This window comes from Rhinoraja longicauda, chromosome 19, assembly GCF_053455715.1.
Source record: "Rhinoraja longicauda isolate Sanriku21f chromosome 19, sRhiLon1.1, whole genome shotgun sequence".
Lineage (NCBI taxonomy): Eukaryota > Metazoa > Chordata > Chondrichthyes > Rajiformes > Arhynchobatidae > Rhinoraja > Rhinoraja longicauda.
Window position 1 is genome coordinate 17,255,034 of NC_135971.1, and position 13,307 is coordinate 17,268,340.

At 44.5% G+C, this 13,307-nt stretch overlaps 2 protein-coding genes across 2 annotated transcripts in view; one reads left to right on the forward strand and one right to left on the reverse strand.

The window, feature by feature from the left end:
- LOC144602868 (pre-mRNA-splicing factor ATP-dependent RNA helicase DHX16-like) overlaps window positions 1–13,307 on the reverse strand; it is a 783,352-nt gene that overhangs the window by 344,411 nt on the left and 425,634 nt on the right. The window lies entirely within an intron of this gene.
- The window catches only part of LOC144602540 (E3 ubiquitin-protein ligase TRIM41-like), a 49,222-nt gene that overhangs the window by 250 nt on the left and 35,665 nt on the right, over window positions 1–13,307 (forward strand). The gene's annotated exons all lie outside the window — the stretch shown is intronic.

A 13,307-nucleotide genomic window follows, 5' to 3' on the forward strand; every position in this document is an offset into this window, starting at 1 on the left:
CTGCGTCAGGATCCGGACCGGATCCCGCCCCCCCCCCCCACTCTGCTGGTGTCGCTCCGGATCCGCACGCAACCCCGACGGCGGCGATCCGCCTCCTCCCACCCGCCGGGCTTTGTCAATCGCCGGGCAAAAGTTTTATTGGTTCATCTTTAGTTAAAGAGTTATAAAGTCTTACAGAGTTAAAGACTGGCAGAATTAGAGAATTATAAAGTGATGGAGTTATAGAGTTAAAGACTTCTATAGTTAATGGGTGGCAGAGTTATAATAGAGTGGTGGAGTTAAAGAGTGGAGTTATAGAGCTAAACATTTAAAGACTTATAGAGTTAAAGACTTATATAGTTAAAGAATGGCAGAGTTAAAGAGTGGCAGAGTTAAAGAGTGGCAGAGTTGTTGTAGTTCATGACCTATTAACAGAATAGTCAGACAACCAATAGTATAAGAAAATAACTGCAGATGCTGGTACAAATCGATTTATTCACAAAATGCTGGAGTAACTCAGCAGGTCAGGCAGCATCTCGGGAGAGAAGGAATGGGTGACGTTTCGGGTCGAGACCCTTCTTCAGACGTCTGAAGAAGGGTCTCGACCCGAAACGTCACCCATTCCTTCTCTCCCGAGATGCTGCCTGACCTGCTGAGTTACTCCAGCATTTTGTGAATAAGTCAGACAACCAAAATCGTTTAACCTCTTTATTCTACTCACCCAGGTGCGAGAGACCCTAGATACCGGAGCGTTCAGAAACGCTCAGGCAGCCAGTGTAGCCTCTCTCTCCTAAAGCTTACATTTACACACCTTTTATACCCTAAATACATGTGCCAGTATTTTCGCATCGCTGCCTTATATGGAAAGTTTACAATGTCCTATAAATCTTTATGTGTCTTTCGGGACCTCCGTGTCCAACGTGACCTCTTCTTTCTTGGGAACAAAGGGCAGTCCATATGGCAAGATGTTCTTCTTAACACTTCAAAGCTTTGAACGCTGGTTGCTGATATCAGAGGATGCGATCAGCCATAGACTGCGCTTCCATGCTGACAACAGGATGCCCCAGGAATAATCCGAGCTGGAGCTTTTACACTCCTGCAATAAAACCTACATAGCTGCATTCGTAATGTTAGCCCTTACATTCTCCTCTTTGAATATGCTATAATCACAGTCTTTTAAAGTGGCCGATTGACAAATGTTTGGTGTATACATGCAATAACAGATTAACAGAATCACAACAATTAACACAATGATACTGCCATAATGGAGAATCGGCCCCCACAAATATCCTAAACCAAACCAATCCACCCTGAAGCATTAATTTGATCTTGGGCTAAATCTGCCCCTATTTTCCTAGTCAAGTCAAGTCAATTTTATTTGTATAGCACATTTAAAAACAACCCACGTTGACAAAAGTGCTGTACATCAGTTCAGGTACTAAGAACGAACATACAATAGCACACAAACGTAACAGCACATACATAAACAGTTCACAACACCCCCTCAGAGGGCTCAAAGGCTAAACGCTCTTTCTATAACCACATGCCCCGCGATATTGGTGATATTAGAGGATACATCTGGTACAAATGTACAACATTCTTGCCCTATCATAGCACAGGTGCCCCCTTTCTCGGCTAGCAGGAAATCTAGGGCCATACGATTCTGGAGAGTGACAAGACGCAGAGCCATCATTTCAGTTAACTGGCCTATTTGTTCCTGAGTCTCGTACAGTCCATCAGCAGTACAATTTGCTAATTGTTCCAGGGCAATAGCTAAGTTTCTAATTTCAGTTCCCGCCCGAGCGGTTCCCCATCTCGAGAATATTATCCATAAAAACCTCTCAACTCCGATACAGCTCGTTTAGAGCGCCACTCTGGATGCTGCAGAGGATGATTTATAATTTGTAAATGTGGGATTACAAAAGCTAGATAACAGCACCCTGTCCAGGTCTCATAAGATCCCTGATCATACCGTGGCGAAAGTCCTGGTAACCAGACATATGCCCAGTTCCCACATATTAAGTAAATCCCATTAAGAGGTATTGGGGAAACTGCAGTACTGATATGGGTGCATGTGCTGAATCCCACAGACACACCAACTTCATTTGGTCTAGATCCCATTCTACAGAAACAGGTTGTATTTATTGGTGTTTCTGGAGAGTCATGAGGAGAATTAACTTGTATCCGGGGCCAATTCTCCTGTGTTTGATTAAGATAGGGTCTCAAGGACCACCCATTAAAACATTGACATCCACAGTCATCTGATTGGTTGTCATAATCCTTACACCAATTATTGGGGCCAGGGCTCTTGAGAGGATTAAAAAAGAACTGGGCAGACCTGACTTCACTCGGAATGAAGGGGACCGGGTAGAGAGACATCATGCTTCTACCATGTGTTGGAACCTGGGCGCACACCCAACAGGCAGACCGTTCCACCTGTGAAGCATATGTCTGACATAAAGAGAGGAAACGATTGGTTCGCCGGAGACCCGAGGTTCGTCCTTCTATCTGACTACCGAGGGTCAATATAATCCACAATCCCCATTTTAGCCTCATGTTGTCCCATGGTTTCTGGGCGTCTCGGACCTGAGAATGCTAGGCTGATAAAGATTGGGTTAATAATTTCATATATTCAATTAAACGCTCATCCAGGTCGTGCAGTTCATGGAGGTTGATGCACCCCTCTCCCTCCGCACCCCCAAGGGGTCGGAGTGGTTTCCCGTATAATACCTCAGCTGGGGTTAATCCTGTAGTAGAGTGAGGGGTTATACGCATAGAGGTTTTCTAAATGTGGTCCTCAGGCATTGAATAAATGAAAAGCAAAATACCCCCTCATACCCCCCTCCTTTAAATATCTTATGTACCCACTGACCCAAGTAAATAGGTTTCAAAGGTTAATTTATCAACTAAGCTCGCACAAAATGGGGTCCACAATTCCATCACAATTGTAATCTTCAATTCATTCTCAAATATTCAATTCATCCAGTTAAAAAGCAAATGTTGAAATGTGAAGCCAAAGGTACAGAGTCCCAGTTCTTTTAGACCATCTACACTAGTCTAGCAGTCTTGTGCTCAAGTTTCCTTCTTTGTTATATCCCTGTATGAAGGGGTACCTCAATGACAAATAAAACTCTGTATTCTGTATGAGAAATGCTGAATTATTGCATGCACATCCTGAACACGTGGAACAGCCAGAATACTGGAGGTGTGTAGAACCTCCTGTTCCTGCAAAAACTGGCATTCATAATCCTTGGGTGACAACATCAGCTCTGTCACATGCTGACCTGGTGTTCTAAAGCACCAGCTCACCTCCGAGCAAATGGTTATCACTCTCAATACTAGGCAGTAAATAAGTCAATAGTAAAGCGTGCACGGAATAGGAGTAAGGAAAGGTGTTATCCATAAAATAGTTCACCATGAAGTTGCTATGCCTGATTAAAAGCTTTGTCAACTTTTAACATGAATTGTAAAATACCTGGACTGAAAGACAAAAACAAAATTCCCGTGTAATAGACAAAAGGTGCAGGAGTAGGCCATTTGGCCCTTCGAGCCAGCACCGCCATTCAATGTGATCATGGCTGATCATTCTCAACCAGTACCCTGTTCCTGCTTTCTCTCCATACCCCCTGACTCCGCTATCCTTAAGAGCTCTATCTAGCTCTCTCTTGAATGTATTCGGAGAATTGGCCTCCACTGCCCTCTGAGGCAGAGAATTCCACAGATTCACAACTCTCTTGACTAAAAAAGTTTTTCCTCATCTCTGTTCTAAATGGTCTACCCCTTATTCTTAAACCGTGGCCCCTGGTTCTGGACTCCCCCAACATTGGGAACATGTTTCCTGCCTCTAACATGTCCAACCCCTTAATAATCTTATACGTTTCGCTAAGATCCCCTCTCATCCTTCTAAATTCCAGTGTATACACACCTAGTCGCTCCAGTCTTTCAACATACGACAGTCCCGCCATTCCGGGAATTAACCAAGTAAACCTACACTGCATGCCCTCAATAGCAAGAATATCCTTCCTCAAATTTGGAGACCAAAACTGCACACAGTACTCCAGGTGTGGTCTCACTAGGGCCCTGTACAACTGCAGAAGGACCTCTTTGCTCCTATACTCAACTCCTCTTGTTATGAAGGCCAACATTCCATTGGCTTTCTTCACTGCCTGCTGTACCTGTATGCTTCCTTTCAGTGACTGATGCACTAAGATCATGTTGTACGTCCCCTTTTCCTAACTTGACACCATTCAAATAATAATCTGCCTTCCTATTCTTACCACCAAAGAGGATAACCTTTACACTTATCCACATTAAACTGCATCTGCCATGCATCCGTCCACTCACACAACCTGTCCAAGTCACCCTGCAACCTCATAGCATCTTCCTCACAGTTCACACTGCCACCTAGCTTTGTATCATCGGCAAATTTGCTAATGGTACTTTTAATCCCTTCATCCAAGTCATTGATGTATATTGTAAATAGCTGCGGTCCCAACACGGAACCTCCAATTTTTCCAAAGTACAAGGCCAATTTATTTTTTTGTGTGCCATTTGCTCGTTCCACTATACCTGCAGCCTGTGGATGGTGTACGCAGTGGAACTGCTGCCGGATATTTAACTGTTTGCACATTTCCTCATTAACTTTGGCTGTGAAATGGGGTCCATTGTCCAAAGTGCTCAATGTACACAGTAGTGCAAACCTCGGCACTATTTCTTTCATCATACAATGGGTGTAATTCGAATTTAACTCCGTTTGATTCTGCATTACCCTTTCCCGTTCTTTTTCTACCTCTTCATTCTGTCTCCAAGTCATTACATCAGATAACCATCCTGAAAATTGCGTTTCTTGTAATCCTCTATCCCAAGCATTTCGTAGTTTTATTCCTTCTCCCATCAATCCTCCTACTGTCTGTATCTTATTTTGTAGGGTCTCTACATCGAAGGAATTTAACGTTCCTATTCCAGTTCCAACACCTCCATTGTAATTTCAGCAACGTTACATTCACTCTGCTTCCTGGATTCATATTCTATCCTGACGGTCAAATTTAACAGATTCGGGGTCTAACCTCTGGGTTACAAGTTGTATACATTCACCTTAAATGTCCAACATTGGATTCTTCCTGGGTAGTCTCTCGTACTGACCAGATTATTACTAGGGGGTGCCTTCCTTCTATCTGAGTAGCATTGGTACACGCCAACCAATCATCTTTCTTCAGAATGTAAGTGCTACTACTTGCCCCCCAGCCTTTCCAGCCCTTTCTGCTCCATTCCCTTAACGCAGTTTGATTACTCAACCATGCGGTTCCATTTCCTCTTTCACAAGTCATGCTTGCATTCCATTTAGTTGTCAAATTGACCTTCCCTTGGTTAAGTGTAATAACCATTAATTGTCCTTTTGCTGCATACCCTCCACACCCCTCAGGGCATTCTACTTCATACTTCCCTACTGCGCATGCTGTGTTGGCTGGACATGCAAAGCTCTCCTGCATTCTACTGCAAGAGTCCCTTCTCCAGTCTATTCTTCCCCTCATCTCTTCTCATAGGGACGACTGATGTAACCCTCGAGTTCGTCTAGACCGACCCTGATATGGCTGCTGGTTCTTACATGGAAAACTAAATTCATCTGTCAGGCATTGGAAATTAAACTGGCACAAAGCGTGTCATAGAAACATAGAAAATAGGTGCAGGAGTAGGCCATTCGGCCCTTCGAGCCAGAACCGCCATTCAATATGATCATGGCTGATCATCCAGCTCAGTAACCTGTACCTGCCTTCTCTCCATACCCCCTGATCCCTTTAGCCATAAGGGCCACATCTAACTCCCTCTTAAATATAGCCAATGAACTGGCCTCAACTACCTTCTGTGGCAGAGAATTCCACAGACTCACCACTCTCTGTGAAGAAATGTTTTCTCATCTCGGTCCTAAAAGACTTCCCCCTTATCCTTAAGCTGTGACCCCTGGTTCTGGACTTCCCCAACATCGGGAACAATCTTCCCGCATCTAGCCTCTCCAACCCCTTAATAATTTTATATGTTTCAATAAGATCCCCCATCAGTCTTCTAAATTCCAGCGAGTATAAGCCTAGTCTATCCAGTCTTTCTTAGTTTAAGGATAAGGGGGAAGTCTTTTAGGACCGAGATGAGAAAGTTTTTTTTCACACAGAGAGTGGTGAATCTGTGGAATTCTCTGCCACAGAAGGTAGTTGAGGCCAGTTATTGGCTATATTTAAGAGGGAGTTAGATGTGGCCCTTGTGGCTAAAGGGATCAGGGGGTATGGAGAGAAGGCAGGTATGGGATACTGAGTTGGATGATCAGCCATGATCATATTGAATGGCGGTGCAGGCTCGAAGGGCCGAATGGCATACTCCTGCACCTATTTTCTATGTTTCTATGTTTCATATGAAAGTCCTGCCATTCCAAGGATCAATCTGGTGAACCTTCTCTGTACTCCCTCTAAGGCTAGAATGTCTTTCCTCAGATTAGGAGACCAAAACTGTACACAATACTCCAGGTGCGGTCTCACCAAGGCCCTGTACAACTGCAGCTGAACCTCCCTGCTCCTATACTCAAATCCTCTTGCTATGAATGCTAACATACCATTCGCTTTCTTCACTGCCTGCTGCATCTGCACGCTTGCTTTCAATGACTGGTGCACCATGACACCCAGGTCACGTTGCATCTCCCCTTTTCCTAATTGACCACCAATTAGCTTTCCTGTTCTTGCCGCCAAAGTGGATAACCTCACATTTATCCACATTATATTGCATCTGCCATGCATTTGCCCACTCTCCTAATCTATCCAAGTCACTCTGCAACCTCCTAGCATCCTCCTCGCAGCTAACACTGCCACCCAGCTTCGTGTCATCCGATGTTGCATTCAATTCCCTCGTCCAAATCATTAATATATATTGTAAATAACTGGGGTCCCAGCACTGAGCCTTGCGGTACCCCACTAGTCACTGCCTGCCATTCCGAAAAGGACCCGTTTATTCCTACTCTTTGCTTCCTGTCCGCCAACCAATTCTCTATCCAGCTCAACACTGAACCCCCAATACCGTGTGCTTTAAGTTTGTACACCAATCTCCTATGTGGGACCTTGTCGAAGGCCTTCTGAAAGTCCAGATATAACACATCGACTGGTTCTCCCTTATCCACTCTACTAGTTACATCCTCGAAAAATTCTATAAGATTCGTCAGGCATGATTTGCCTTTCATAAATCCATGCTGACTTTGTCCGATGATTTCACCACTTTCCAAATGTGATGCTATCACATCTTTAATAACTGACTCTAGCATTTTACCCACTACCGATGTTAGGCTAACTGGTCTATAATTCCCCGTTTTCTCTCTCCCTCCCTTTATAAAAAGTGGGGTTACATTAACTATCCTCCAATCCTCAGGAACTACTCCAGAATCTAAAGAGTCTGGGATGCATCCTTAAGCAGTCTGGGATGCAGCCTATCTGGCCCTGGGGATTTATCGGCCTTTAATCCATTTAATTTACCTAACACCACTTCCCGACTAACCTGGATTACCCTCAGTTCCTCCATCTCGTTAGACCCCCGGTCCCCTGCTATTTCCGGCAGATTGTTTATGTCTTCCCTAGCGAAGACAGAACCAAAGTAGTTGTTCAATTGGTCTGCCATCTCCTTGTTCCCTATGATCAATTCACCTGTTTCCGACTGCAAGGGACCTACATTTGTCTTAACTAGTCTTTTTCTCTTCACATATCTATAAAAGCTTTTGCAGTCAATTTTTATGTTCCCTGCCAGTTTTCTCTCATAATCTATTTTCCCTTTCCTAATTTGTCCTCCTCTGCTGGACTCTGAATTTCTCCCAGTCCTCTGGTATGATACCTTTTCTGGCTAATTTATATGCTTCATCTTTTGTTTTAATACTATCCTTGATTTCTCTTGTTAGCCACGGATGCACTACCTTTCCTGGTTTGTTCTTTTGCTAAACTGGGATGAACAATTGTTGTAGTCTGGCATTTGTTATGTTGGTTCGTATGTCTGTGCAATTGTCTCTGCACTGTCGCACTGTTATCAGTTGTACCATTTCTAATTTCGTTGTACCTTGTGTACAATGACAATAAAGGCATATTATTATTATTATTATTATTAGTTCATCCATGCAATCTTTAAATGCCTTCCATTGCATGTTCACCTTCAACCCTTTAAGTATAAATTGCCAGTCTATCTTGGACAATTCACGTCTCATACCCTCAAAGTTACCTTTCTTTAAGTTCAGAACACTTGTTTCTGAATTGACTTTGTCACTCTCCATCCTAATGAAGAACTCCACCATATTATGGTCACTTTCGCCCAAGGGGCCTCGCACAACAAGACTGCTAACTAACCCTTCCTCATTACTCAATACCCAGTCTAGAATGGCCTGCTCTCTCGTTGGTTCCTCGACATGTTGGTTTAGAAAACCATCTCGCAAACATTCCAAGAAATCCTCTTCCTCAGCACCCCTGCCAATTTGGTTCACCCAATCTATATGTAGATTGAAGTCACCCATTATAACTGCTGCACCTTTAGTGCACGCATTTCTAATTTCCTGTTTGATGCCATCCCCAACCTCACTACTGCTGTTAGGTGGCCTGTACACAACTCCCACTAGCGTTTTCTGCCCCTTAGTGTTTCGCAGCTCTACCCATATCGATTCCACATCCTCCGAGCTAATAATAATAATAATAAACATTTATTTTATATAGCGCTTTTCCAAGTGCTCAGAGACGCTTTACAAAAACAGTCGTGACATAAAAACAAACAGACAAACTATCCTGACGGAGAAGCGGCGAACAAATAGCGCCAGCGTCCTCTCACGTCAGGGTCCGGCAGTGGACAATAAAAACACAAGACACACAATTACAATTTTAACACAAACAGCCATCAGTGATTGCTCCAGGCACACCCTCACTGTGAAGGAAGGCAAAGAAAAGTCTTTGCTTTCCACTACGTTAATCTCCTCTCTAACCAGCAACGCTACCCCACCTCCTTTTCCTTTCTGTCTATCCCGCCTGAATATAGAATATCCCTGGATGTTGAGCTCCCAGCCTTGGTCACCCTGGAGCCATGTCTCCGTAATCCCAACTATATCATCCGCAGGGTACAACCCAATAGGCTTGGTCTCTCAATTGTTTAGCTCTGGTCTCATTAAACCATCCTGAGCAGGGTCCTATTCTTTCTGCCTCCCAGGGTATTGTGCCATTGTCTCCTCTGCATATCATCTGATCGTCTTTACATAAATGTCATGAAGGAAATACAGATTGACCACAATCCCATATAGGTCTTGAGTGCACTTCCCCTAATAGCGGGAGTAACAATAGCAAAATGAACATTATTTTACAATGCTAAGCATTATATAGTTTGAGATTTCAGACTGAATGTCAAAGTCATATCGAGACCTTCGGCTGCAATTCATCAGCTAAACACATCAACAATAACGAAGCAATACTTGTAACTATGTACACGTGGCAATTCAATAAAATCAATTTGTAAACCCCAATGTATTTTGGGGTGATATCATGTAGCATTTATTACATGTCAACATTCCCCTCTTACCAGCATAGGTAAGAGAGTGCACATAATGCAACAAAACAGGTAAAAGCGCGTTAGGGACACAAACTTTGCCAGAGGCAGTAACCCAAAGCGAGTCAGATTCGCGAGGGGAACACCCATCCTGGCTCCACTGGTGTCTCTCAGCCTCGGGGGCGTCCCCCTGAAGCTGGCAGAATTCCGAAACACCGGGCATAGCGGTAGTTGCAGAAAACTGCTGTTGTTCACCTGAAGAAACTAAAATGGTAGGGGTCAGGGCCTCTGTGCGTGCCAATGTGTCAGCCAATGCATTCCTAAAAGAAATGGGATCCTTGGCAGATGTATGCAAATTACATTTAATAACAGCCAAGGTTTTCGGGAGAGTCAAAGCCGCCAGTAGATTTTGGACAAACAGGGCATTTTTAATAGGAGTGCCTGCTGCAGTCAAAAAGCCCCTGCGCTGCCACAGGTTACCAAAATCATGTGCAACCCCAAAAGGATATCGTGAGTTGGTGTAAATATTAGCACCTTGGTCTACGCAAAGGTGGCAGGCCTGCGTGAGGGCAAATAATTCAACCTGCTGGGCAGAATGAGGTGTACTGAAAAAGGCGAGGGTAGGCAGTATCCTCAATCTCTAGCGCCAATCGTGCGGATTCTTGTTCGTGGCGCAACTTAACCCTTTCACCAACGGTTGTCTGGGACCTATCCATGTTCCCTGATGCTGCCTCATAATCGGGGGGGGGGGAGTAGTCCCGAATATCCTGGCGGGTGGGTAAGACCGGGACTGGCACCACCGCAGCCGGTGGCTCTGCCTGTGAGGCTGTGGGGATCGGACACGTCCAGGGTTCCTCGTCACCCACGGACTCCTGATTACCCAGTAATGCCGCTATAGACTCCCAGTGGTTCGGATTCTGACTTTTGTTGTTGTTGGGCGGGATATATCCCTTTGGTACCGGTTTTTAATTCACCTCGAGCTCTAGCACGGTCAGGTCTTAGATCATATACCTTACATTCCGCTTGCAAAATATCCCATGTTTTCGGTATTCCCAACCTATCACACACTGATATCCCTCTACTACTTGCATTTTCCCTCCAACTTCGCTCCCTCGACTCCTGATGACGCTTCTGCACCCCCTCTTTCCATTCTTTAATCCTCTTTTTCCATTTCTTCGCCGCTTCGCGCTCCCACATTAATTGTTCCGCCGCTCTTATATCCATAGCCTGTCCCATTCCTGGCCTGACAACAAATCACGTCACCATCATATCACGTTATGAAATTACTCTTAAATTTACCCAGACTCTTACCTCAATATCCAAAAAACACATGTGTTGGCGGGGCACCGCCATCACTCTTATACAAAGTCCGTGTCACATGTCTGATTGCCAATTATCCGAAATTATGTTACCAATAAATTTTACCAAACGATCAATTTCACCCAGACCAAGACAATGTCAACAAGAGTGACCGCCCCTTACCTTCCAAATCCGTAACCTTATCCTTGTCCTTATCCTTATCCTTTTCCTTATCGGTTTGTCTGTGAATCTCACTTGAACACGAAATCAACCCCAAACGAGGGACTTCAGTGTCTGAAAGACGTCAACGTCCGGGGTCTCGAACAACGGTCGAGAAATGCGCTCTGTCCCCTGCGGACGCGTTTCAGTCGCCGCTGCCTTAGTCGTTCGTGGTTGATGGTGCCAAAGAGATCCTGCCGACTATGCCAAATGTTGTAGTTCGTGACCTATTAACAGAATAGTCAGACAACCAAAATCGTTTAACCTCTTTATTCTACTCACCTAGGTGGGAGAGAGCCTAGATACCGGAGCGTTCAGAAACGCTCAGGCAGCCAGTGTAGCCTCTCTCTCCGAAAGCTTACATTTACACACCTTTTATACCCTAAATACATGTGCCAGTATTTTTCCATCGCTGCCTCATATGGCAAGTTTACAATGTCCTATAAATCTTTGTGTCCATCGTGACCTCTTCTTTCTTGGGAACAAAGGGCAGTCCATATGGCAAGATGTTCTTCTTGACACTTGTAAGGGGTTTCTGCGCCGAGCTTTCGCCCGACCTAAGGTCCCCGTGCCTTGCTCTGATCCCTTGACCAGGCCGTGCACACTGGTTCCCCGTGAGTGGTTCGACCCACTCACCCCTTACGGTTCTAGACACTGGGCTTAGATGCAGGAGCTCTTATAGTGCAGAAAAAATTCAACCAGACCAGATTTTAAAACCAGGGTTTAAATGAAAAAGGCTTTTATTCAGCACTTGGGACTATTGTCCATAAATACTTATACAGTTCTATAATACATGTCTATGAAACACATACCGAATCACACGAATACTTATAACTATGAATCATAAAACACACACAGTTCTATAAGACATATACACGAATACCTTTTACTTATGAATTCTTAAACACAGTTCTGCAAGACATATACACGAATACCTTTTACTTATGAATTCTTAAACACAGTTCTGCAAGACACATACACGACTGTAAGATGGGGAACGCACGACGCATCGCAACCTTGACCAACACATATTTTAGTACACACCCAACGTTTATTCACAACCACCCTCCCCTCTACACTAAACTATGTCCAGGATATGTAGGATTTGGAATGCATGCTCACCATGGGGCTATTACTGGGGTTACTGGCTGTTCGTTTGGCAGTATTTCTCCTCGAGTTGCGTGCCTGTTCCTCTCTCTTGCATCCGTTTTTCTTGCCTGTCTTTTCTTCCTCCTGCATTCGTTTTCTTGCCTGCTTGCGTTTCTTGCAGGTTTTCTTCTCGAGTTGACTTCAGTTCCGACTCCCCTCCGACTTAACTTTTTCACCCAAAGTAGTGGCCAGTTATACTGTTTCTGACCCGTCCTATCTCCCGCCAGATCTTGGAATCTCTTTGTTCAAAAGATATGTATGAGGTTTTTCTTCTGATCTGCCTTATGTTCGGGGATACCGGGGATGGCCAGACGGTGTAAATTGGGATTTCATTGTGTGGTGATGGGTGTTAACTGGTTTCCCATCACCTACCAGGTAGTTTTCTATGGGCTATTGTGCCCCCTCACTGAGATGAACTGTTTAGGTCGGCTTGGGGCATTGTGAGTATGCTGATGTCAGCGCCCCAGTGTCTGGACTCCGACCTGGTTTCGTAGGTTTCTGCATGGCCAATACCCATCCTTTGTTCTGGCCGTGGCTTTGCAGAAAACCTAGAGACTGGGATGTAAGGTTTTTACCTTTTGTGGCTGGTCACGAGGTCCTGCAGCCATTTTAGGACCCACAGATTGTGACATCCTTTGGTAAACTGACTGCAGCCTTTCTCCGCTATCAGCCCCAGTCTCCCGTTTAAAATGTCCAAACTGCAGCTCTTTGGTTTTGTGTTGATTTCAGAATGAGGGAAAACTTCTCAAATCTTACAGTCCCTCCTGTTGATTTGCATAACCCCAGCTTATCGAATCAATTAAATAATGTGGTTGAGCAATGTTTTCCCGATTCTCCATATCCAGACCCCTGAGGTTTTAACTAAACTAGTGTTTCATTGCGAACGTACAGTCCCCATCTCTTAGGCTGACCTTTACTGCCCGTGTCCCGGGGAAAACTATATTACAAGTATGTACATTTTCGTGTCAGACATATACACCTACACCTTGTCCCAGGCCGATGCCTCCGCCATCCTCCTACTGGTGTCAGCTGTAATGTAGGACATGAAAACAATACAACAGTAAAACGATACATTTTTTTTACATTCCTTCACAATCACTCTTGATACAAATTCGAATACAAAA